At 46.9% G+C, this 25,627-nt stretch overlaps 1 protein-coding gene and 1 long non-coding RNA gene across 5 annotated transcripts in view; both read right to left on the bottom strand.

Annotated features, from left to right (window-relative positions):
• The window catches only part of LOC135391614 (guanylate cyclase 32E-like), a 548,591-nt gene that overhangs the window by 59,306 nt on the left and 463,658 nt on the right, over positions 1-25,627 (bottom strand). The gene's annotated exons all lie outside the window — the stretch shown is intronic.
• Positions 810-1,655, bottom strand: LOC135391616 (uncharacterized). Its single transcript, XR_010422059.1, has 2 exons — positions 1,507-1,655; positions 810-1,432 (listed from the first exon to the last, which is right to left on the bottom strand). It is a non-coding gene; the product is annotated as an uncharacterized LOC135391616 (long non-coding RNA).

Genomic DNA, 25,627 nt, shown 5'->3' on the forward strand with positions numbered 1-25,627 from the left:
TTTCGCCATTTGAACCATTTTCAACTTTATATTTCAGAGAGTGAATGCTTTAGTAAAGAGAAACTAATTGAAATTGACCATAGGCTTGTTAAATATCCTTTGATGGTCGCTTTAAGGTGCTGGTCTCAAATGAATTATGATGCAGGGTGTGAATATTTTTCACAACTGCGTGTTGCCAGGAATGTGCTGCTGTCATTGCTACATAGTTCTGGGTGCACATGGCATACAAGGTGGTAGAAATGTGTGAAGAACGGCAAATTCTGATATCTCTAAAATTATGCGCTGGAACGCGGCGCCGTTATGTAGTGCGGAGCCTATGTTAATACATACGCCCCGAGCTTCAAATCGCAAAAAATGCGTGCTTTAAAATCAGCATCGCCGGTATAAAGTTCTGCTCCACCTCGAAAGCACTACAACGGTGTCGCTGCCGCCGCCGCGCATATCAAAATCAGCATCGCCGTTATACCCAGAGTTATAAGGCTCCCTGCGGTCCCCCCCCCTCCCCGCCCCGCCGCAGCACGCTGTCCTCACCCATTAAAGGAGCATGGAAATCATTTGGAACATATATTTTTTCACCGCTTGATATGAACATACTACCTTCATAAACTGTTACGGAAAATATTTCCTTCGAAAAGCGCGAATTTCCTGAGAAAATTAGTTTGGAAGAATGCGCTCCGCGGCGACAGTCTCCCCCAAGCCGAGTCAGGCGTGTGGTGACGTCAGGCGTCCGAGCACTTCATTGGCTGCCGGAAGCGTCCGCTCCCCGCCAGAATCGTCTGCTAGCTCAGGAATCATGGCAACTTACCGACTGAGACGCTGTTGCTATTTATTTGCGTTTGACATTCACTTGCGTTCTTACATGATTTGTCTCGTAAGTTTTGCATAAAACAAGACTGCGGGCAGTGTAAAAGGTGTAGCCAGGCCTCTGTGTTGCAGTGACGGCCCGGGTTGAGGTGGATCGTACGCGGTTGTGATTTCTGTTCCGATTGTGCTGAGGTGTCGTTCATTAGTGAACAGTATTGTGCCTGTGTGTGCAGCATATATATATGTGATACGACTAAATACGTTCCTGTCAGTTGGAGATTTATTCCATGTGCCAGTGTTGTATTCTGCGTATGACCATTCAAAAAAGAAAATGATTATTTGACCATGTATTTTGGGGTTTCCCACAGATGGCTAGCAGATGAACTTTACTAACTTTATTTTGGTATTCATGTTGTAGTGTTTGTGGAGACGTTACGCTCCTGGTATCACTAAGATATGGTAAGCGCAATGTTACACAGCTATGCGTTCATCGGTCCGCTCTTTCGCCTCAGAGATGCCAGTGTCCATGCGGTTCAGAGCCCATAGTGTTGACCACAACACGGAGAAGTCATGATGGTCGGCAACATCTCCAAGTGAAAACACTGGTCACTGCGCCGCGTCTTCATGACTATGCATTTGTAAACAAGAAGAAGCACTATATTTCAATCCGAATGTTCGTTCACACTTAGCAGCATCACTTACCAGCCTCCGGTACAGTCGTGTGGCGAAATCGAAGCTCGAGGAACTTAGCCTCCAACTCCATAAAACGTTTCGTCGAGAAGAGCAGACGTGTCGCCTAAAGAGTGTTCAATTCATCACCTGTCCTTCGCACGGCGTCCGATGAGCAACAACGCTTCCTTCCCAGTCGGCTTGCCAGCGCGCGCCGGAGAAATCGCAAAAAATAAAGAAAAAGGCGGCGCGGTCACATGACGTCAGCGGCTGACAGCCGAGTGAGGGGGCATTTCTGCCGCCGAGATTCAAAGCTCCCTCGCGCTCCAGGATTGCGCGCTACGCTCAAACTTTTTGTGCGAATATGTATCACAGGGCTCAGAATCATAATTTCTACTTCTCCCGTCATATTTTATTCCGATCATTTCCATGCTCCTTTAATGCATACCAACTACCCCGTTTTTGCACCCTGCCGTGCCCCCTACTTTGCACTTTTATTGCCGTTCTCTCCCGTCGTGATCGCCCAGGCGCGATGACGTCATGTAGCCAAAGCGCCATCTTCAGGTGGCCCAGAACCAACAGCATCTGACCTTCAGCCTGTCGGCTTGCCGAGTAAATAGGATAAGCCCTGTATTCATATTGCACAATCCTTGTATTCAGAGATTCTAATCCCCCTATTCATAGGAGGATTAGTCGCTTCAAAAAGCCCGAGTCTGTAAGCTCAAGTAGTTGCACCAGTTTATTGGGGGTTGGATATGTAAGGAAAAAAAATGCAAACGACAGCTTCGAGGGTCTCACAGGCACCAAAAGCCTCTCTACTGTTCTCCCATGTTGTTGCAATGCATCGTGTCATGCAAAAAAATTCAGTCCCCAATAAACACTGGCTCTTACCTGTTGATTAAACTCGGTTCGGACTGCTGCCTACTCTTTTATTACTCGTGAGCAACATATTCCTTGAGCATGAGGAGCAATAGAAAACACACTTACGGAGGGCCGAGATTCGTCGCTTCGTGTGTGTGTTTTCTCTTACCCCTCGTGCTCGAGGTGTACGCCGCCTACAACTTCATTACATCAGCTAGCGTGCCTCCTACTCGTGTGTTCGACATTCTATTACTCATCCACCGCTTTTCAGTCTTCGGTAGCAATGAAGAGCGAAAATCAAGAGGCTTGGTGTGCAGTGGTTATCCAAAATCGAAAGCATGAGGGGCTGTAGCAAAAAACTGAGGAGGGACTAATTACTAGACTTACGTTGTAACAGCTTTAGGTATCATTGCCGACATGTGGCTATAGCTGAAATAACAAAGACACCCCATGTAGGGTGTGCAGAGGAAAGAAAGCCAAGGGGGGTGCTGGTGGTGTGCATAAATCACCGTTACGTTGTGGGCGTGCTTCCCGCGTAAATTCGACGCAGCATCTCTATACGAAACCAAAACATGTATGGATAGCGATAATTTCGCGCAATAGTGACGTGGACTGAGGTAGACATTATCGTATGGCTAGGTTTACACCGCCCAGACCATGGTGGTGTTGCGCTGTCAAACAGTAGCGCCATGTTGGTCAATGCCAACGACTTGCTCTCATCAGGAGTACGCGCACGCCTCGGTGTTCTATGTTGAACGCAAAAATTCATTTCTCGCGGTTATGAAAAAAAGAAACAAACAAAGAAGAATGTTCTTTTTACTTTATATGCAGCGTGCTACCCTATAAAGGTCTACCCGTGCCGGCATGCTATGCTTGGCAATCACTCAATGCAGATACATTATGCTGTGTACATATAAAGCTCATAAGCACATTCAATCATGAAAACATCCCAAATGATTCAGTACTGCAGCGCAAAGGTATAACGCGAAACGTGCGGTCCCCGTTGTAAAAACAAGCAAGATGGCGGTGTAGCAAAGGACAGTTGAGACGCTGTTCCCCAGACGGTGACGTGTCTCTTTTACAGAGACACCTCCGTTTTATGTGATCATCTCCGTTATTATTATTAGCAGACGATGTCCCTTTTGGTTGTCGTCTGCTAATTACATCGGCTATTTCTTTTCTGACGTTACTCATTTCGTGAACAAAATGTGACAGTTACACGAAAGTGAAATGAAAACCACAACCAAGTTGCGAACAACCGCAGTCCCATTCGACTGGCAGGCATGTGCAACACGTCGCCGTCTCGGGAGCAGGGTCTCAACTGCTCTTCGTAACACCGCCGTTTTGGTGGTTTTGACTACGGCAATCGCACGCTTCCTGTTATAACTTTGTGCCGCAGTGTTCAATCACTTTGAAATTTAGCTGACTTCAATGATCTTCAGATCTTTCTATGTAGATAACACAATGTCCCACCAGCATTGTGTAATTGGCGAGCACGGCATGCCGGCGCTAGCATTTATAGGGCCTGTATATTTTATTTCGAACTCCGTTCTATCTCTATACCTATTGACTGTTTTCCGTCGCCCGCTTCACTTGCAGAACTGGCCTAGGAAACGTCACACTTTGACAAAATCGCCACGTCTAGGATTTAATGCAACAAAATCTACTGCCGCTTAGACGCCCTTCCAAACATTGCTTCTTTTTTTTTTTTTTTTTGTTATATGGGTTGCTGTCACTACGAGTGTTTTAAAATAATGAAAATCACCTTCTCCTCAGAGTACTTTAAAACAATCGCAAACATGGAAGAAACACACGCTCGACATGAACCCATCTGACGGATGAAGTCCGCCTCCTCGGCTCCCTCTCTCCTTCGTTCATATAGCACTGTTTTCGTGTTCGCGGCAAACACTAACCGCGTAGACCGAGAAAGGTTCAGTACCTTTCAGTTGGACTTCGGGAAACGCTTATGAACGTCACAGGATATCCATGCTAATTTTTTCGAATCGTACTGCCGGGGGGTCGAGCAGCAGCATTGAATCATTGTGCGTGGAATGACCCAAGTAGCAGTTGGAGCAATGCGTGCTCGGTGGTCAAGGTCAGCTTTCATGTTGTGCAGAAATGACTGGCACGCAGGAAGGTGTGACAGAAGTAGGGATTTATAAAAGAAAGTACATCTGAGAAAGACCGGGTAGAGCAGCAGACAGAAACCCTTCTTTTCACACGAGGGATTTGTAGTGATTCTAATCCCTTGTCTGCCAGTTGCACAGCAACACATTTCCGGTCGACTGGTGGCAGCGACAGCACTGTTTACTTGGCATAGCGTGCCTTTGGATGACAGATATCTGCGGCCATTTCGCAGTGAATTGGTGTTGTACGCCGCAAAGCAGCCTGACGCGTCTCTGCTCTTTCTTCTGCTGAGGGATTTGCCTCACAAGGGCGTGGTACCGGAGCAAAGCGTCTAGTCGGTGGGCGATGAAGCGTAAAAAAGAGGACAGTGGTGAGCGGAGTGCTTCATTGGACTGTTCGAAAACGAACGCGTGTATGGTACGTAAAACACCTGAATAAGGGGAACGACACCAGGGTCGTACAGGATTAAAGCGACAGTATTAAAGTGCCACTGCGGACTCGAAAAATAATATTCAATTTATTTCGCATAAAAATCAACCGCACTCAAAGACGCAGTGCGCAACATGTAAGTAAATGCCGTTAGTGAGTATTACGCTCTTCCACGAATTTTCGAATTTTCTACAAGTAGCTAAGGGGAGGAGACGGACATCCGAGGAACAATGTTGCCAGACGCGTTGGTAAATTTTCTTTTCTTTATTTATTATTATTTATTCAACAATACTGCGAACCCGTCTCAGGCCCAAGCAGCTGTCATTACGATAACTAGAAATGACGTTATATAATAAAAAAAGACGAAACATATTACAAAATACGCAAAACGAGGCCGTTGTGAGCAACGTATGAACGGCATTACCCAATCATATTACAGAATCAATGGATACAATATTAGACGCCAACCTATTCTTCGGCAAAAGAAATAATATATAAACGTGTCACAAGATACACAATAAAGAAGGAATGTTGTGTTGTGGTTAAGTCTTGCCGACCGGCGGGCAAGTTGGAAAAGGTACGTTCTGGAATCGATACCGAGACGGTTATTACAAATTAGGTAAAAAAAAATTCGATTTCAACCTCTGTATTTTTCTTCTGAGCTGCAATGACTGTAGGTGTGCCCGCTGCAACAATGAAACTGAGTTTTGAGTAAATGAACGTAGCGGATAATATTTGAACACGTTCGAGCATGTCAGTGTGTCTATTTGCAGACGGATCCCATGCAACTGCGGCGAGGGCACCACACGACGTCATACTCTTCAAAACTAGAGATTAATTTTATGATACTTCCGCTTCACATAGGGAAACAATATTTCAGGGGAGACTGGATTGGGTTGGATTGGATTGCAATGGTGAAATAAATTTGGCAGGATTCTGTAGACGCGAGATTTATTCAGCAGTGGAACTTTCAAGTTCATTTAAGTGGCGCATGCCTTCGACGGCTACTATGTGATAGACGCGAATTAAGGCCGCGTACATCGCCGGATGCTCCAGAATAAAATCAATATCGTAAAGCTACTGGCGGTCTAATAAAGCTGAGGTTCTCAACGCGTTGCGGATTCACCCCCCGGGGGGGGGGGGTGTTTATGGGTTGTCGTGGTGGGAATGACACCATGCGACAGTGACGTAACATCCGACGCTTCCGCGCACTGTACGTTATCTCCAACGCCACGAATGCGACGACGGTTCCTCGCTGCGCATGGTGCGGGGAAAGGTTATCTCGCGAACAAATAATGCTTCCAACAAACGTGGAAGAACGAATAAAATAGTGACATTTTTAGCGTGCATAAAATAAAATTTGAGTTAATATAGGGAGAGGGATAATGATTTGATGAAGGGCAAAACGGGTGCGAGGGGCAACAAAAAATAAAAGAAAGGAAAAGGGGGTTGAGAAACACGGTAATAGAGTAATGTGTCCGGACCTCCTCTCGATTTAGGCGGGACACGTCCCAGTATTACGGTCGTGCTCCCCCTGTCTCCCAAGCCTGCTTGGGGACGGTGTTTGGGCCCGCTTTTGTCTGGAAGTATCCACGAATACAAAAACATGCCGTCGAGAATAAGGGTTCTCTACTCCCACGTGGCCCTTTTCTCTCTCGTCAGCTTTCCACGATCTGTCCAATGGGATTACGATATGTTGGCTAACAAGCCAAAGCAGCGATCGCCTGCGGACGCTGGGCTCATCAGGCTGACTCGATGGGAGCATGGTCTTGATATAATGAACAATCATCGCGACGCGGACGATAATGACTAATGGAATAGCGGAAGTGCAAGTTCAGCAATTTAGTGAGTGAGGAGAGAGCTTCTCCTTTCATATCTACAAGTATTAAGACACAGTAAACAAAATCCATTCGGGTCAAAGTACACGATGTGCGCTCTCGGCTGTACAGAGGTTGTAAACGATAAAAAATGAATGCATGTGCGTAATAGAGATAGAAAATCACCGGAAAGTAAGAGCAGTACATGGGTGCCCCCAAATGTCCCGCCTTGGGGTCGGATGGATATGGACACCTATGGATGGATATGGGCACATATTGGATGAAAAAGGGGGTGCTCCTTTCTGCAATTCCTGTGAGGTTGAGAGACAGGAAGCCGGGGAAGGATTGATTACAGGTATGTTTCCCCCCCTAAAACAACTATGAAAGATGCGTCTACACGATAGCGACGTGAACAGAGACAAGAGTGAAAAGCGGTCTTGGGAAGTAACTTAGTTAGGAGTAACTAGTTACAGAAGCTAGTTACTGAAAAAGTACGTAGTAACCGTAACTGAATAATCTTCCCAGGAAAGTAACTTTCATGTGTACCTAATTGCAGAGACTAGTTGCTTTCAGAAAAGTTTCGCGGTAATTTCGGAAAGCGTCCTCACTTTCTTCCGGTACCCTTTGCCGCATGGTATTCGTGGCTCACACAACTCACAGTAGAATGGAGATGTGAAATGGGTGCAGCTGTCATCGCGACACAGAAACAAGAGCGTGACCGGGGGTCGAAGCCGGAACTGAACCGTAAACGAGAACCGTAAAAAAAAACATTATATTTTTGCAAAACCGAACCCGAACCGAACCGTAAACATTTTTTTCTCTCCCCTTGAACGAACCGGAACCGAATCCAAAAACATATGACGCGGTAACCGGTTCGCCCGACAGTAAAAACACCCGTACGTTCCCACTCGACTGCCGCGCACTACCTCCCTGCATCGTTCGGAATCTTGCCGAATTCATAGAGCGAACAAATTGATAAACCAAGTAAGTGGTGGATCCATACACCTCCTACAGCCTCATCTGTAAAAGGCTCACGACATCCCTGTACATTTTTGTGACTCGAGGTGTAAATAAAGATGTGCTGCACGACAGCTACACTTTCCATTGTTGCCTCGGCTGCTTCCTTTCATTCAGCGTCACAGTGTGAAGGTGGCGTAAATTTTAATAGTTCATAGTGACATCCATAAGCAACGCAGACCTCTAGCGACCACGGGAAATAAGTTTGCGCGTTGCCCAGAGCATGGAGGAAGGAAACTCAGGAGCGCCCTCTTTTCAACGGCGAGCAGCGTGCCTGCCTGGCGCATTCGACCCTGGGATACTCCTACCATCTGACCGCGTTCTTCTCCTTTTTTTTTCTTTGGAAATTGGCGATAGCCTTATGCAATGGAGTTCAATGGTATGCTGTACGCCATTTCCCAGCACTTTTCTGTACAGTAAAGGATGATCTGCTGGGAATGCATGATTCTTCGTTTCTATATGAAGTGTAGAGGCAAGGGAGTATGAGGAAGGAAGGAGGAGCAAGCCATCGCCGGAACCTGATATTACCTCTCACCTGTGGTACACTGATTAGCACAGCACACGTAAACCGGTTCGAACCGATTAATATCGGTTCACATCGTTATTCTGGTTGCGTTGAAACCAAACCTGAACCGAACCGATAACCTTGAACCGGAACTTGAACCAAACCTAAAAAAATAACGGTTGCGAGCCCTGACTGCGTGACGCGTCCATTGTACTCGGAGTCACTCGACTTGGGGCTCTCTTGGAGGGACCACGCTAACTCACAATGCTAGGATATGCTGGCAGAACCCTCGCACAGATGTACAGCGCTGACACTCTACCTGGAAAAGGGCTCAAATAAATTCTAACTTAGTAATTCTGTGAATTTTGGCATCATTACTATACGAAACGTTACCGTTACTCTGAAAGACAAGACCATAGTTATGTGTTCAGCGCTTCTAATTGCAATATGGAAGAAGCGCTGGTCTCGTGTAGTGTCCCAGTGGCGCATCTGTTCAGCATGTAGGGACAGTTTGGAATAAAGCTGAACTTGAAAGACAAACTTGGAACAGCAGCTGTTACCCCATTACAACCTGCACAAATAGTTCACATTACACTAATAAGAAAATCCGAACTTGCGTACTTGTTGTTGCTATTCTGGAAAGCAACTGTAGATAACTAAGTTACTTGTAGCTGTAACTTAACTAGTTACTATTTGTGCAGAGTAACTGTAGCTATAACTTGTACTTCGTTCGTGTAGTAACTGAAACTGTAACTCAATTACTTTTTCAAGTGACTTTTCCCAGGACTAGTGAATTAGGTGTCCGTATTGTTGCTTTTCTCTCTTGTGCTTTTTGCGAAGACAAGCGATGTTGACGAATGGAGACAATACAAAGGTCGTAACAAGTGCCAACAGGCCCATATTTCTGTTCTTGTGAAAGTAACTTAGTTATTTCGCAGTTATAGTTTGAGAAAGGAATGGCTAGCAGATGCATATATCAAAAATTCAATTTTATAATAAAAATAAACGGGAATGATCAACACGTATGGTGGGTCCACTTAGACTTGTGCGGCTACATGCCACATATGTCGCAGCGTAGGACCGCGGATAATTTTGACCTCCAGGGATTCTTTAATGTGCGCAGGAAATATCCGCCACAAGGTGCTTCAAGCAATGTTGATTTTTCCGCAACCAATTTTAAAAGAAATGGGGTAATGGCAGAAGCACAGAATAATCGACTGCTATAAATAATGCGCATCCTAAATATGCGCATGCATAAATATCATCCATCTTTATAAAGAAGCTGGAGACGCTGGTTCCGTGCAAATATATTAACCACTTCATCCAGAAAATGTGAGCACGAGTACTCGTAAACTCGCTTCCAGGGCACACTTATCATACAGAGACCGCTGAGCCTGTCATTGGTCGTGGTACTGCGAAGATACGTCTTCACCCTATACGAAGTGTACTAAAAGAACGCTCTTTTGAAATAAGAAACGCCTCTGAACTCTTGGATTCGTTTTGCCATCTCTTTCATCTCCTCTATATCGTACCTGATAGCATTACCTGGAGTTATCTCCAGGTAATGCTGTATTTACTTCAAATGTCGAAACAAAAACAACAAAACGCTGGGGACAAGGTCCGGAGAATAGGCCGGGTTGTGGGCGACTTCGAACCTGCATTTCCCTAGCGCCTTGTGAACGTAGGATGGGTGGGCTAGTGTATTGTGACGAATTTTCCCCGGCGCTTTTCTATGATGGCTTCACGCAACCGAACTAGCACTTGGGCATTATAGGATCCTGTTATCGTAGTTTTTGGCGGTACACCCTTAAAACAAAGGGTGTATTCTAGCTCCTTTTTGGGAGTAACACCTTGCTACATACAGAGTGCTTCACCTATAGTGATAAAAATGCTAACTGGCGACGTACTCGCCGGAGGATTGTGGGACTTTCGGCAATTACCTTCTGGAAACTTTTGCCACCATTGAGGAAGGCTTCGGAGAGTTTTTAATTGCGGGAAATTTATTTTTTTCAATTGAACATTGAAAATTGCCAAGCGAACCTCACTTTTTTTTATCAGAAATATGAAGTCCTCCACGGATAACCGCGGACCCGACAAAGATTATGCGCAGTATCGCAACAGAAATAGTCGAAAAAAAAAAGTAAGACTTACGCTTTAGCCCCGTCAGCTTGATTTTCGCAAAGAAGCGCGCGCGAAACAGCGTCTAGAGGAGGAAGTGTCCCCGCCTTCATCTGTTTTGCCTTCTTTGTGATAAGAGTTTATTTTTTCTTTTGTCATAAGATGGTTTTCACCAGCATCAAGGCCAAAGCAGGGGACAGAGAGGTAAAACAAGAGGCGGGAACACTTCCTCCACTCCTCGCATCTTTCGTGCGCTCTTCCTTGCGTCAATCAAGCAGGCGGGGCTAAAGTGCAATTTCTATAAGTTTTTTTTTCGGCTATTTCTATTGCGATACTGCGCATAGTTTTTGTTGGGTCTGTGGTTATTCGTGGAGGACTTCAAATTTCAAAAAAGTGAGGTTCGCTTGGTAATTTTCAAAGTTCGATTGAAAAATAAATTTACTTCAATTAAAAATTGTCCAAAGCCTTCCGAAATGGCGGCCAAAGTTTCCAGAAGGTAATTGCCGAAAGTCCCACAATCCTCTGGCGAGTACTTCGCCAGTTAGAATTTTTTATCACTTTAGGTGAAACACGCTGTATATCATTCCCTTTAGAGTGTGCAGTTTACTCTGAAAAACATGTCTAGAGTGTGCAATTACTCTGAAAAAGAGGTCTCCTGACTCCCATCAGGAAGTGAAAAGGATCGTTAGCTCCTTACTGGAGAGTAATTGTACACTCCAAAGGGAGCCATATATGTGGCAAGGGTGTACTCCCCAAAAGGGGGGTTAAAACACACCCTTTGTTTTTAAGAGTGTAACCAATCTGCAGAACAGCATTCTCCTCCCCGAAAAAAATGTCGCCATTATCTTTCCCACAGATGTTAACGACGCTTCTCTAGACGACTTCACGGCGGTTCAGAGAGTCACTATGGATGGATTCACACGAGGGACGCAACATCCGGATGGGTCCGCAGTGGCTTCTTACAGTGCATGTCACGAAAATGTGCGTGCTCCGACGTAGTCTGTGCTGATAGGAGATTTGAGGACGGGGCAGCGTTTTTGAGGTTGCGTCTTCTTTCGACGAACTGTGTTACAACTCTAGCCACAGCAGTAGAGGGGATTCCAAGAAATGTCCAATATAGTAATTAAAAATTTGAAGAAATTCGTGTGCCTCACGAAGCGAGCAAAATTAAACGAAACGAGGACCTCGCTGGGGGCGTGTGGAGCTGTAAGTACGGCACCCACTCTTGCACAACGTGGGAATGTGACTTTACTACACGGCATTTCATTTTATGCATATGTAGCGCCCCCGCAGGCACGGTTCTTTGTCCTGTAAATTCACCACCAGCAATGGGGTAGAGCATCGCCCCTGGTGATGAAAGTCCCCATTCATCATCTCACAATAAAGTTGTTGTTGTTGTCCTGCAAATAGCTTTCAGTGTATGCCCAGATGGCTGTTATGTTTTGCGCTCGTTCGAGTGAGAACACAGTGCAGTTTGAGTTCCTTGTTTTCCACAAAGTGAATATTGTATAGACATTTATATTATATTTATATTTCTGTTCATTTATATAGTATATATATTTATAGAATTACATTTCTTTTCATTTCTTCGGTGCAGTCGTTTTCAGCATTGTGAAATGTTTGAGACGAAATGTACAACGTACAAAGGCGGATTTCCGGGTGTCAAATTTCTGTAGAAACCTTGTGACAAACACCATAATTTTGACTGGAATAGTGTGGTACGGCCATATAGGCTTCCGAATTCATGAATAAAAATGCTACCGTTCCTTGGATAAGTTGGATTTCTATCAACAAAATTAGCTTAATTAATTCGTGACAGGAATGCAAACGGCCTGAATATGCGTCAAAAGTCTGTGTAGCTGTATTCCAAGCAGTTTCATAATTTTCCGAAGTAATTTAAGGAATTTAATGACATCCTCTCGCGAAGCACCTTGTATGTACATACCTATATGTTTACTTCTCTACACAAACCGAAACACCAGCGATATACTTTAGCATTTACGTGTGTGCAAAGCAGCAAAGTTGTGCTCACATATCAGCGAAGTCGCGGGATGATGCGTTCGTTCAACTTGGACAAACAGTTCCCCACCAAAATCACTGAGTCCGTGAGGCTATAGCGCTTATACAGGGTGTCCGAGAAAGCGTGCCATTTAATCATCATAAAAATAAAATAAGACAACTACGCCGCCTAGAAACGTGCGGTCAACGGCATTTGTTCTTAGTTTTTGCCACCTCCTGATGTGAATGTCATCCAACTTAACTTTTATTATGGCGAACTTGGGCGATCATTTCGTGACAACACGGTCTAGCGCTCGGAAATTGCAAGGTCGGCTCCCGAGCAGCATCACGTGACCGTTGCCACCCGAACATGTCGGCAATCTAGTGGTTTCAGTTACTTGGATCACGCCAGGGGCACCGCGGTCGCCCGCCTTCGGGTTCCGTCGTTTGCTAGACCGTGCGATCTTCAACGTGCGGGCCAATCAGAGCACGCGCCACCGCTGCAGTTGGTATGTGACGACACCGGATATATTTGGGCAACCCGCTGCTCGGTCGTTTGGAACCGGATGAAAAAAATGCTACCTAGCAACTTCCGGGTGCTCGGAAACCGCCAGGCGAATGTGCGAGCTTGCTTCACTTTGATCAAGCGAACATGACTACTCGGGATCTGGCAAAAAAGTTGTCCCGAAATGACCGCCCAAATTCGCCATTAATGTCAATATTTACGACCTGAACTTGAAAATTTGCCAAGTAAGAGTCGCTTTTTTATCTCACCAATGTGAAGCGCATGCCGAATTTACTCCAGTTAATGATAACTGAGTACCGGTAACCCGGTAAAAATAACCCAACATCATATGTTTCGGAGCGCAATCAGAACACTGCCCGACGAATTCTTGCGCGTCCTCGTTGTCAGTGGGACGAAAGGAAGTTGCTAAACTAAGCCCACGCAGGGATAGTAGAAGGAGATAAGACATCCATGGCTTACCGCATCCGGCTTCTGGGGGGATCATGCGTTCCCTCAACTGGGGTAGTGACGTCACGTCAAGTTAACAGAGTAGTGACGTCACTCCAGTCGCATCTCCTCTTTTTCGCGAACCTCGGAAACGAAACTGAGACAGGGTACCACCGGGAACAGCTTTCCAATAGGTAATCCCTTCAGGACAGGACCGGAAGTTGTGGGATGGCCCATCATAACACCACTCGAGCGCAAGCGAGCTGACACAGTTATTTCTGAGCGCGTTTTGTGACTTTCGAAAGGAAACAAAGCGAGATTCACTTCCGCAGTTGCGAAAGTAAGTTTTACATTTTTTTCCTGGAGTTGGCGTGCATTTTGTGCTTTGCATATGGTTTTCATTTCTTTTATTTATTTATGTGCCCCCACAAAAGAGAAATATGTGTTCTGTATTCCATTCGCATCGGTTATGTAGTCATTCAAGCAAAATTCGCGTCATGTTTTATTGTTCCTTTTCTCATTTCAAGCTTCCTAAGCTGCTGGAAAAGAATCGCGATTGCGTATGTTTACTAAACCTTGCTGCAAAAACTTCAATTGGGATTGGATAGTGGGTGGCTTTATCGCGTTGTGTGATTTTTAGAAACGATGTAGCCATCCTGTAGGAGGTCCATACGTCTTCCCATGCATCATCTCCGAAAAGAAGCCGCTCGCCCCCATGCTTACTCGATGAGCTCGTAACATGCCTTCCCAAACCTACTCTACTGGCTAGATACTCTAGGGTCACGTGGTACAACTGTGTCACATGATCTACCCAACTCGGGAGTAGGTTTATCCCTCTGGGCTGGGTTTAACAAGATTGATAACGAAGGCGCTCAAAAAGTCTTCAAGCGCTAGGCCCTTGGTGCTCCGAAAAACATGATGTTCGGCGGTCTTTTTTTTTCCCGATGGGATAGCCTCTCAATATCCTCGTCAGTTATCATGAACTTCAGTAAGTGCAGCACGCGCTTCATATTCGTCGGATAACAAAGCGACCTTTACTTGGCAACGACCTTCTTCGGGTTCAGTTAGTAAAAATTCACATAATATAACTTAAATTAGATTACATTCACCTCAGTAGATGGCAAAACCTAGTAGGAACAAATGCCGTTGACCGCGTGATTCTAGGTGACGTAGTCTTTTATTATAATTCAATGACACGTTTGCTGGGACACTGTGTATGTTAAGATGTCCTAGGCACAATGAAGACAGTTTACACCTTCACGCAAACACCCTTTCTACTAGTCGGTACGCATGGGCAATTGACTATGGAACGCTGTCAGGTCAAGCAAGGTTACTTAGAATTCCAAGTAATTCACCATGTCCGAAGCAGGAGCTACTGCATCGCATTAAGTTGCGGTGGAAAGTGATTAAAGTCCTCCGGGCACTCAAAATGCACGTGCGATATATGCTATTACCATGACCTCCACTTGCTGTAATGGAATAGCAGAGCAGATAGGAAAGCCAGGGATGGGGTGTGTGGCGGAAGGTTGTTTTGTGTTAAATCAGGGAGCTTTAGTCGAAAAGTATACCATTACTCGTAAATAGATTACCCAAAATTCTAACCCCAGCCGAGATCTTCAACTGCACAAACAAGCGTTATCGCAATTATTCGAAATTACCGCCCTGCGTCACGTGGTGGAACGTAACCGAAACGTAACTAAGCTACGTCGTGATACATTGCGCGTGATACACTCTAAGAAAAAAAAAAAGAGTAAAACGGGGAGTAATTGCAGCTTCTACTCCCGTAGTCTGCTATTAGTCCCCATTTTAGTCCCGACATTTACTCCCCAGGACTGCAAATTGTCACTAAACTTCGCAAATGGTCTCCTGAATGCAAAAGTCTACGTAAATATGTCCCCTTGGTCAATTTGAACGACATAAGGCTGTATAACTCAGACAACGTAGCAATTTTCCAGCCACACAGGGTAAGAAACAGTTAGCGCATCTTTCTTCGCAAATTGTGCCCTAGTATGGCGCAAGATTTTATATCACTCGATATATCACGGTTGACGGTTTGCTTCAAAGTATTTTCATGCATGCGCACCAATTGTGTACCTGGGACTCTTACAACAGCGCGTGAAATGCGGTCTTCAGTCTGTGACATTCATTTACTTCCGTGCATTTACTCTCGGAAGGGACTATCTTTTGTGGCAATGCAATTGCTCCCCAAAAGGAGTAAAATTACTCCTTTTTTTCTTAGAGTGTACAGGGGATTGCAAGCGTTGTGTTTCAACGGAAGCCGCAGGTTCGCGTTATGCGGTAACGCAAATGGCTAACTTCGCTAGTTTACTTGGAGCTGCTGTGGCTGTTAGAAATCTGAGGGCCTGTTCTCACTTAGCGATGCCCGACGCGACGTCGTGAACGGGCGGCGGAAGTAGAGGTGCATTTCGGACGCTCCGTCAGCGCGCACGATTTTGATGTTCCCACCACAGTGGCATTCCGTCGTCCAAAGCAGAGGAAAACTCAGGAGGCGTGGCCGTTCTGTGTCACCTTATTGGTCTCAGCTATCGTTCTCGGCAGCTCTCGCCGGCGTCGTGAAAGAAATCGGTATGGCAATTTTTTTTTGGTCTCGACGTCTTTCCTCTCCCAACGCCGGAAACGCGCGTCTATTTCCGCCGCAAACTCACGACGTCGCGTTGGGCGTCGCCAAGTGAGAACTGGCCCTGAGGTGGCAGTGGGTATTCCCCTCACCCGAAAATACCTTTGCGTGCGTGAGCAGAAATCTTCCGAATGATTTCCACTTCCTAAGGACGCCGTATTTGCAATGTGCGACGAATATATAGGCACTCTACGCCAGAGAACTGCAAGTGTAGGCGAAGGTACGTTTATTGAAGCTTTTACTGCAGCATATATCATACGGCTCAGAATATATTAAATATGCTCGAAACACATACAAGTACAAGTGTCGTTCAAGGTTGACCGAGAATTTCATTTCTTTAAATACATGGATTATTCACCGTGCACATCTAGACACCGCTGCCATCGCTGTGACAACTCTTTGATGCATTTGACGTATAAGGTAGAAGTGGGCTGCTGTCGTAGCCACTGCATGACATCCTTTTGGAGGGCTATACATCTGTGTAGCACCGAGCATGCTGACCGCACCTCCCTCAAACACAATTCCCCCGTTTCTAAGACCGATGCGTCACTAACTTCGTCTGCAGCGGCTAGGCCGTGTTCTACCTTGTAGGTACTTTGAGCGTGACTGTCTTGGTTGCTCAGGTAGTTTCGTCATTTCTCGAGTAGGTGGCGGCTCCGGCATTTCGGCTGTACTCTCCCTTCGTAAGGGAAGCACATCACAAGCCTTCCAATGTCGCGGTAGGACGGTCCAGGTCTTCGAGAAGGCGAGGACATTGCAGTTGGCCAAACCGGGTCAGTCGCCATGTCGGAAACATGCGCATTGGGGTTCTGCTAGTTAAGCACCTCAATGTTTGTCGTTCTCCTTGTCTCGCTGCGCAATCTTTTCTGAAATCTCGACAGTAGTAGGTAGTTTGTTTGTTTGTTTGTTTTCTTGCGCGCGACCTCCTTGCATTACAGATGAAGTTGGTGCTGTTTGTCGTTTACGTGGGGCACTCACGCCCGCTGGAGAAGAGGGATAACGTTGGGCAGACGAGCGACCTGTCTGTCTAGGCCTGCAGCACGTTGCTCGTGGGAGAGGGCAGTGGATTGGGGTATTCCCTGGCAACCACAATCTCTTGGGGTTGGGGTTCAGATGTGCTGTTGCGCTGCACAGCTCGCTGCAGTCTGCGTCTTGCATCGCCCGCTTAGCTTGTCGCATTGTGCACAACGTATTTGTGTTGGTCTCAAGTCTCCCTCGTACACCGCACAGAGACACACTTACGCTTGAACTAGAGAAGCTCCTCCTCCTACAACTGCTTGCGCCGGCGTGCGTGACGTCGGGACGTCCACGGAGGGACATCTGGAAGCACGCCCTCTGTCATGGCGGTTTTATATCCGCGCACACACATGGAAATGCCACCTCAAAATCACATGCCGACCTGTCCTCTGTACTGTCTTCTGTCTGCCCTGCTGTCAATGCTGCTGTTATGAACGGGCCACTCCTTCAGCTTCGTCTTCTCTTCTCTTTTCTTTTTCTCTCTGCTGCGTGCACTGCCGCATTTAACGGCTTCGCGCCCTCGTCACTGCGGGAGAATTTTTCTACGTTTCGCGGCCACGTTTGATACCGCCTGGGAAATTTTCGGCGTTATCACACCACGCGTGATATCCATGCAGGAGTCAATGAGTGTTGGTCTTACGCGGCGACATACCCTGCCTGAGGAAAACGCAGTGGGTTCGCTCTTAAATAACAAGTTTGTTGTCAATGCTTCCCGGGTGTTATAACGTGTTTTACCTTTTACGTGTTTCTGGTGACACGGGAGACATCGGACTGAATCCCCGCCCGGGGTTCACATAAAAACAAATGTCCCGGTTACGCGATGCTTTGTCTATACTCCCGCTCCCCGGGACTTGTCAGGCAACTTTACTCCGGATATAGGTGACATTAAGCAGAAACTACACAGTCTACCGACGACGCTATTGTAAGCCTCTCCACTAAAACTGAAACAATTGAGTCTGTGTTACCCTCACTAAAGTCTATTCAATCAGATATTTTGTACATCCAGTCGTCGTCTGTTAAAGCCTGCACCAGCTCGCCAGCATTTACACTATTGTATCGTCTGCTAATACGTTTACACGTATCACCGCACTGGAATCTCATATGGATTATCTGGAAAATAGAACGCGACGATCAAACGTTGGCGATCAAACGTATTTTTCTTGGCGTATTCTCCATTGACGATATCGCCAGTGAAACGTGTGATTAGTCGGAAGCAAAGGTCATAGTTCTCTGCTCTCAAAAGCCGCATATTCATATCTTAGGACATTGCTGGGGACATTGAATGTGCACACCGACATGGAGAATAAAGTTCCAAAAAGGGACGCGCTATCATAAGACCTCTACACTGTTAAAATAGAACTTCACATGATTCGTTCAAAACAGGGGGAGGAGCCTAGCTGGGACAAGCATAATGTGTACCACCTAGGCGCCTCTTCCCATTTTCAGCAAATAGGGATAGAGAACGATATGCGGTATTGTGGTTGGCTAGGAGAGTGCTATGTGGTGAAGTTCTGTTTTGACAGTGTAGTAGCGGATGAGGCAATTAAATATACAAGGACAAGCGCAATAGAAGTTTCACAACGCCCAGCTGCTTACTTCAACTGACATCATTCAAATGAAGTACGCCTCTCATAGTCAAGTTTATATGTCATAAATTGAAAGATGAGGTTCTTTCAATAGCACAGAGGCGCAAACAGTCTGAATTTTCTCTTTTTCTCTTAGTGGAGACTATTGCCCGAAAGCTCGCAATGCGAGATCACAGCTCTAACTTTCGCAAAGACTCAGGCTTTACACTTCGGATTACGCTTCGAGAAACTAAGGACAGGCTACAGTGTTGCAGTTTCAATCCTAGTAGCGGGAAAGTTGTCGAAATGAAATCGAATCGTAAATCGAAATTTGATCCTGCTGCAGCAACTTTAATGCCTTCGCTTGCCTCATCTCGTTCGCGATCCGTTATCTTCACTAACATCAAAACCGTGCTTTCAAAACAAGAACAGCTGGGAAACCTATTATTGTCTCCTTCGTGTGACAGTGCCACCGTAGCAGAAACGTGCTTATCTCCGGATATTCTCCATACTGAAAGTCTTCCTGATTCCCCCGACTCTGTATTTTCTAGTCGAGATCGAGAAGACAGAAGAGGCGGCGGTGTTCTTATTGCTGTTTAAAGACATGTGCCATCCTTGCTGGTTATACTTTGTTTTAAGCGTTAGGAATTGTATGGATTCGCACTGTGCGCAACTTTTGAAACGTCTTGCTTGTTGTACGTTATAGGCCACCCTCCCAGGACGGTACTTGCGTGTGTGAGTTACAGATACCCGATACCCCTCCCACAAACTGAGGTTGCTCGGTGATTTCAATCTTCCCGTATCACCTGGGGAGCGCTTTCTGTGCTAACCGGCACACCATTATTAACGGATTGTTAGATTTGCGTGCCGATTTGCAGCTAATTGTCGTTGTTACGTACGTAAATCCACATCAAATGTCTTGGATCTCGTCTTAAAGCGGTGCATCACCACCGACGCTCTACGGGAATCCCCATACATTTTTCAACTCCCGTAGCGCCGCGGAAATTTGGTTGATCTCCGTGCAACTGCTTTTAAATGGAAGAGGATGCCTAGATCTAGTGCCTGATCGAAGCACATTTTGCGTTTTAGACTCAAATTTTTATATCGTCGTCGAAAGGTTTGGGAAAAGCTATATTTCGAGATTCCGCCCGCTTACAAAATAGAGCCGCCCAAAATCGAAAATCTGGCTCGATCACGCACTAGAAAAACATATCAAGAACCAATACCAACAAAAAGATTTCATCTATGTTACGCCGTTGACTCGGCACACGAGTTTTTGTCAGGTATGGTCATCCGGTCTAGCTCACCATACGTGGAGTATGCCGCTTCAGAATGGGCAGCGCAGTGCTGCCATCTCCCATGGAGGGTATCGTCACAAGACACAACAATTTGAGAGCTGGAAATGCTATACCGCTGCACGTGCAGGTGGACGACGAGGCCGACGTTGACTGTGACGCAGGAGCACGAGCACACGCAGCTTAGCCCTGCCGCAAATACGTGAACGGACTATACTATACATGAGCTGTTCATTCATCGATGTTTATTTTCTCGGGAGGGAGGTGCGGGGGAGGGCATGAACGTGGCATGTCATTCCCCCATATAACGCCGCTGGGACGATCGCGTTTAGCCTCACTTCATTGGAAATTGTGTATTAAAAACAGGAATGCAAGAAAAAATTCAGAGCACCAGTCAGCTATCGTATAAAGGAAACATTGAAGCAAAGCCATTGCGGACAAGCACGAAAGCTTCTGGCTGTTTGAGACATGGAAATAATTCATGAGTGCAGAGCAGGGTTGCGCACTGAGATCACACTGGAGATCACTGAGTCACTAAGTCACTGAGTCACTAAGTCACTGAGATCACACTAAGTCGTGTTGCAGGCAATGCTCGCAGCTTGTTGATGAATGTTGACAATAACGCCTCCGAGCACTTCAATTCCGTTATCGCGAAGTTTGTTGGGGGAAAGCGGATCAACTTCTGTCAGCGGCGGTCTTACCAAACACGCGCATTTGCCGCAGCCGTATCAGTGAACTCACGTGAAGGTTTGCATCATCGTGTGCACAAGGAGATGTGCCAAACAAAGCCAGGGAAGTACACTTTGAGCCTTCAAAAACGTTGTAATGCACGTGAACAGGCAAGGGCCAAGCGCCGTCTCAACACCAAAGCCAAGAAGGCCAGCCTTCCAGCCCTGCGTAAGAAGCCTGAGCGCCGAATTGCTGACTATGGGGAACAAGCGCAAAGACCAGACATGGAGCCAACGTCCTTCGCAACGGCATGCATCGACTACAAAAAATTGCTTGATGTCTCAAAGGAGGAGCATGCCGCATTACAGGAAGACACCATAGAGCAGTCGCTGAGCCTCCGTTGGAAACAAGAAAGGAGAAAGCGGCTTACGGCGTGTATAGTGACCGGAACATTCGCGAAATATCAGGACCAACTGGCGGACGGTAGCAAGCGTACAGGACAGAGTCACGTACCGGAACTGAGGAAGTGCGGTCTGTGGAAGTGCACTTTTGGAGAGGTTACGTATAACCAACCGGTAGTACTGCCTCTTCGCTGTAGGTACTGGACGACGCCTTGCAGAACGAGAAAAGGGTGGTGTACCTTGCGCGAATTTATAACGACTACCTCCTGCTAGAGCTTGTTGACCCTCGCTATCCTCGAAGCATGCGAATTAGAGTTCCCGATTACAGAAGGAACTACGCCAGGCCAGGGGTCAGATTCACAAACGCGATCGTAAGTTACGCTAAGATGCGCTAAGACGTCGTAGCCTGCGACGCGCGTACGACGGCGTCGTAAGCGCGATTTACAAAGCTATCGTAGTGGAGAGAGTACCCCCTTTGACAAGGAAGAGGAAGTTGCTCCCTTCCTGTCACGTGCACCTCCGAGAGGGTGCGAGAATATGTTTTCGCTATGGTAACGATGACGAAAATTTGTAATCGCACCAATAAGAGTCGTCCTGTTGGAAGAAGACGAAGTTGTTCGTCCCAAAATGTTTTGTTACTGCACGTGCTCTCGGTCTTTCGGTAGCCATAATAGCCATAATGAATGCCATGCAATCACAGGAGGAACGCGTTCGATGACACAACAAATATATTCCCAGTATGTTCGTCTCGGGGAGGGGGTGGGTGAGGGTGTTTTGTAAGCGGTGTGTGGCACCCAGTTTTGCAGCTTTTATGGCTTCTTTTGCCTTTCTTGGAGACAATTTGGAGGGGTGTTGGGAGTGTCTTAGCGGGGTGTAGAGGATGCTTGAAAAATCCTTGTGACCCGATTTTACGGAGCCCAAAGTTGAAGCATTTGTTGAAGGTTACCAAGCAAAAAAGTGCCCCAATGTCACTTCGGGGATGGTCTCGAAGGTCCTGTGGCAAAGTGCAATGCGTGGGCGTGTATTACGGAGTCTTTGTTTGCCGTCTCCAAATCCACCGCTGCCAAATAACGCCGCCATCTTACTTCGTAAGACTGCTCGGGAGCTCTCGCAGGATTCCGCCGTAAGCTGCGAAGATTTTGCGACGCGCGCCCTTCGTGAATCTACACTTCGTCGTAACTTTTCCGCACGACGGAGATACGACAGATTCGGTCGCACGACCTCTTTGTGAATCCGACCCCAGAACAATTAATTGTAATCAGTGTGCTGTGCGCTTTTTGCTAATCGAGACAAGGTCGTGATGTCGGCAGCCACGACGAGGACGAAAAAGAAAGCTAGAGAGGATTTCTGGAAGTTCCTGCGCGGATAGGCAAGATGACACTCACAATGACAATTTGTTATGAAATGCTCTCACTCCGAGATCCAGACTGACAGAACCACGAGCTGAAGGTCACTTCCAGACGAATGGGACATCAGAGACCCAGTTCGCGGCATGCTGATCTGTGCTTGGGCGAAGTCTGGGGCCGTGGTTAGTGACGACTAGGATGAGCACAACAGACCCGAATTATACAGACGACCAAACTGGAAACCTCCATTGGCACTTTACGTTCCAAGCAGCTGTATGGTCCAGGCAGACACATTTTTCTCCTCTACCCTGCTTTTCTTCCCTTTTCTTCTTCTCTTTTGCCTTTTTCCTCCTTCTCCACTGATGTCCAAGGATATGGGAAACGTTATGCAGCCTCTTTGCAGTTTTATTTCATTTCCGCTGACTGTGCAAGTAAATGAAGCGTTTTGCACCACCACAACGTGGTGTGAAATTTGTAAGCCCAGGGTGACAGAAAATAACAAGAACAGGTTGCGGCTTCGTTTCGCAATTTCCGCGTAATGTCGGTAGGCTATAACATGCCGACACCAACGTGTTTCAACCGCGTCGTGTCCAACCTAGGTTTTTTGTGTTACGAGGAATTTCATTTATTATATGCGAAAGCATTGCAGAAATCACACGAAACGACTGGTGACTAACCCTTCGCCCGAGAACAACACAGCACGGAACAGCAACAGATCGACGAAGAAGTTCAGGAGACAGCTGGACAGCCTGTGCGCATTCAAAAGCCGCGCCACTAATTGTTCCCTCTGGCTGAGCGCGATATGCGTGTTTACAGTGTTGGACTTGGCATGGGTGAGCACGAGCGGTCATATGTTTGCACAAGATTTCGCTTGACCCGTAGCGCGCCAAGAGAAAACAAAAATAACACAAAAAGAAGACATTACAAAAGCGGTACCGCATTTCCAAGCAAGCACCAAAATGTTGTGAAGCGGTGTCTGCGTGAACCATTTCGCTCGCTGCGCCATCCCTCGACTGTAGACGACGAAGTGCCGGCTCTGATGCACCGCCTTAACCAATCATCCCGATATCTTATGAAACAGTTTAACAACACTGGCCTTAGCCACCATCATGTTATTCATTTTTCACTGCCTCTGGCGTCCCGTCACGGAATAGTGACGAAATTGTTTCGTAATTAGGTGGAGTAATTGGAGTAAAATTAATTGATTCGTACTAGCGATAGAGCACACTTTCGCGGATTAACAACGCGATCTGTGATTACATCGACTGCTTTGTCTTCGCTTATACGTCTTGCTCTGTAGAGCACAATAGAGTTCTCTTTAAATCTAAATTCACTGAACTGGTCGAGAATGAAATGGCAGGTCGGTTTTGAAATGCCAATAAAGTGCTACTCCGGACTCGGAAAACAGCGTTTATTTTATTTAGTCCACGAAAAGAAGCTGCCTCGAGGATTCTATACGCGAAATTTTAATCATGTTTACGAACGCCGTGCATTTCTGTCAATTTTTGAAGATCTGCCGATCCTCCACGAGTTTCAATGACGCCAGGAGCGGGTGACGTAATGGTAAGCCCACAAATTGCGATGATGTCATGTTCTGGACAGGACACTCTTCTCTGAGCCACGACGCCGTCGTCCGGGGATCACTCTGGTTTACACTTCGCAAAATAAACTCCTCGAAATAAATCACGAAAAAATCCACGGTGTAAAGATAAAGCCGTAAAAATCAACTTTTGCGATACAAACGCTTCAGATTCAAACTTTCAAAATAAATCGTCTCTGATTGGTCGACAGGCACGGCAGCCTCAGAGCGGCGAAGGCTTTTGGCTCCCGCGTCTCAAAATAGTTCCCCGCAGGGTGAGGCCGTGAGGCTTTTTGCGGTGGGCTGGGAACGAGAGTACCGAATCTGGACGAATCGTTTACTGTATTCTCCGCCGGCTATCAGGATTCTGTTGACACTGCAGTTAATGATTTGCTCTGCTGCTCGCCTGTCAAATTTGAGTATCGAACTCTGAATTCGTGTGGTGTCACCGAATGAGTTCCCGGTGTTGGTCCCAGCCGTCCCAGCTATGGTGGGCACCTGCTATATTATGAACATTGTCGCGAACATCGCCATTCTCTTGCAGCTGCCTTGGTTGTGAAGTCGTAGAGTTGAAAAGTGACGATCGAAGAAAAAGCCTGATTCCGATACCGTGTGGATGTGTTGTGTTTATCGTCGTTGTGTGTCGTCCGAGGAGGGCAACGCAGTGGAGAAGTCACCTGACGCTGACCGAAAGAAGCGAAAATGGGAGAGATGTCTTCTCCCTCCGTGTCGTCTCTCGAAGGTCGGAGGATATGTCACGTGGCGCTCCGCTTACAGAGTGGAAAAAGTGAGCCCTCGGAAGACGTCAAGGGCAAAAACGTTGCCAGATGACAGCCGTGGGCGCTCCGTCGGAGCCTAACATGACGTCACAGTTCTCAACATTAAAAATTACTTTTCTCGGATCATATAGAACAAAGATATTTTGCACGAATGTAAAGTGAGACAAGAAGATTTCAGTAACATAACTTTGGTGGGATTCTGAAGACACGAGATTTAGTCCATAGTGGCACTTTTGCACTGTCCCCCTGCTGCCGTCGTTCAAATAATCGAGTCTCACCAAGCTTCATTCCTACGTGAGTTTGACGTGTAGCATCATCGTCATCGCCGCGCACCGAGCTTAGCACGGTCCCCGTGCGCTGCGAATAACTCACTTTCGATTGACTTTCCGAGGCTCCCGGTTGTCCCTCCTTGGATCGCGCTACACTGTTGACCCGGCCTTTGCTACGATGCAGCCTTCTGCAACCGGCGACGCGCCCCGCTTCCCTGCACCGCCCGTGGAACAGGCCGCCCCTGCCTTTGCTGCCCAGTCTCAGGTCGGCCATTTTGCCGTTCGCCTGCCGCCATTCTTCAGCCAGCAACCCCAGCTTTGGTTTGTGCAAGCTGAAGCGCAGTTTGCCCTCGCAGGCATCACTACCGAGACGCGGAAGTATTACCATGTCATTTCCGTTCTGCCTCCGGACATCTCGCTGGAAGTCTCTGACTTGCTCCTTCACCCTTCACCCACCAAGCCCTATACCGCTCTCAAGACAGCGCTCGTTGAACGCACAATGCCTTCCGAGCGCAAGCGGCTACAGCTCCTGCTCGACGCAGAAGAGCTCGGCGACCGAAGACCATCCCAGATGTTTCGGCATATGGAGAACCTCCTCGGCTCGCGCGCCGCGACCTTCGATCGGGTTCTGTTGAGGGAGCTGTTCATGAAACGCCTTCCCAGCCAGGTGCAGATGCTTCTGGCCCCCGCCGCTGACCTGGATATCGCAGCACTGGCCAAGCTTGCCGACAAGGTTCTTGAAGTCAGTTCTCACACCATCTCGGCTTCTACA

The sequence above is a fragment of the Ornithodoros turicata genome, chromosome 4 (genome assembly GCF_037126465.1).
Source record: "Ornithodoros turicata isolate Travis chromosome 4, ASM3712646v1, whole genome shotgun sequence".
NCBI lineage: Eukaryota > Metazoa > Arthropoda > Arachnida > Ixodida > Argasidae > Ornithodoros > Ornithodoros turicata.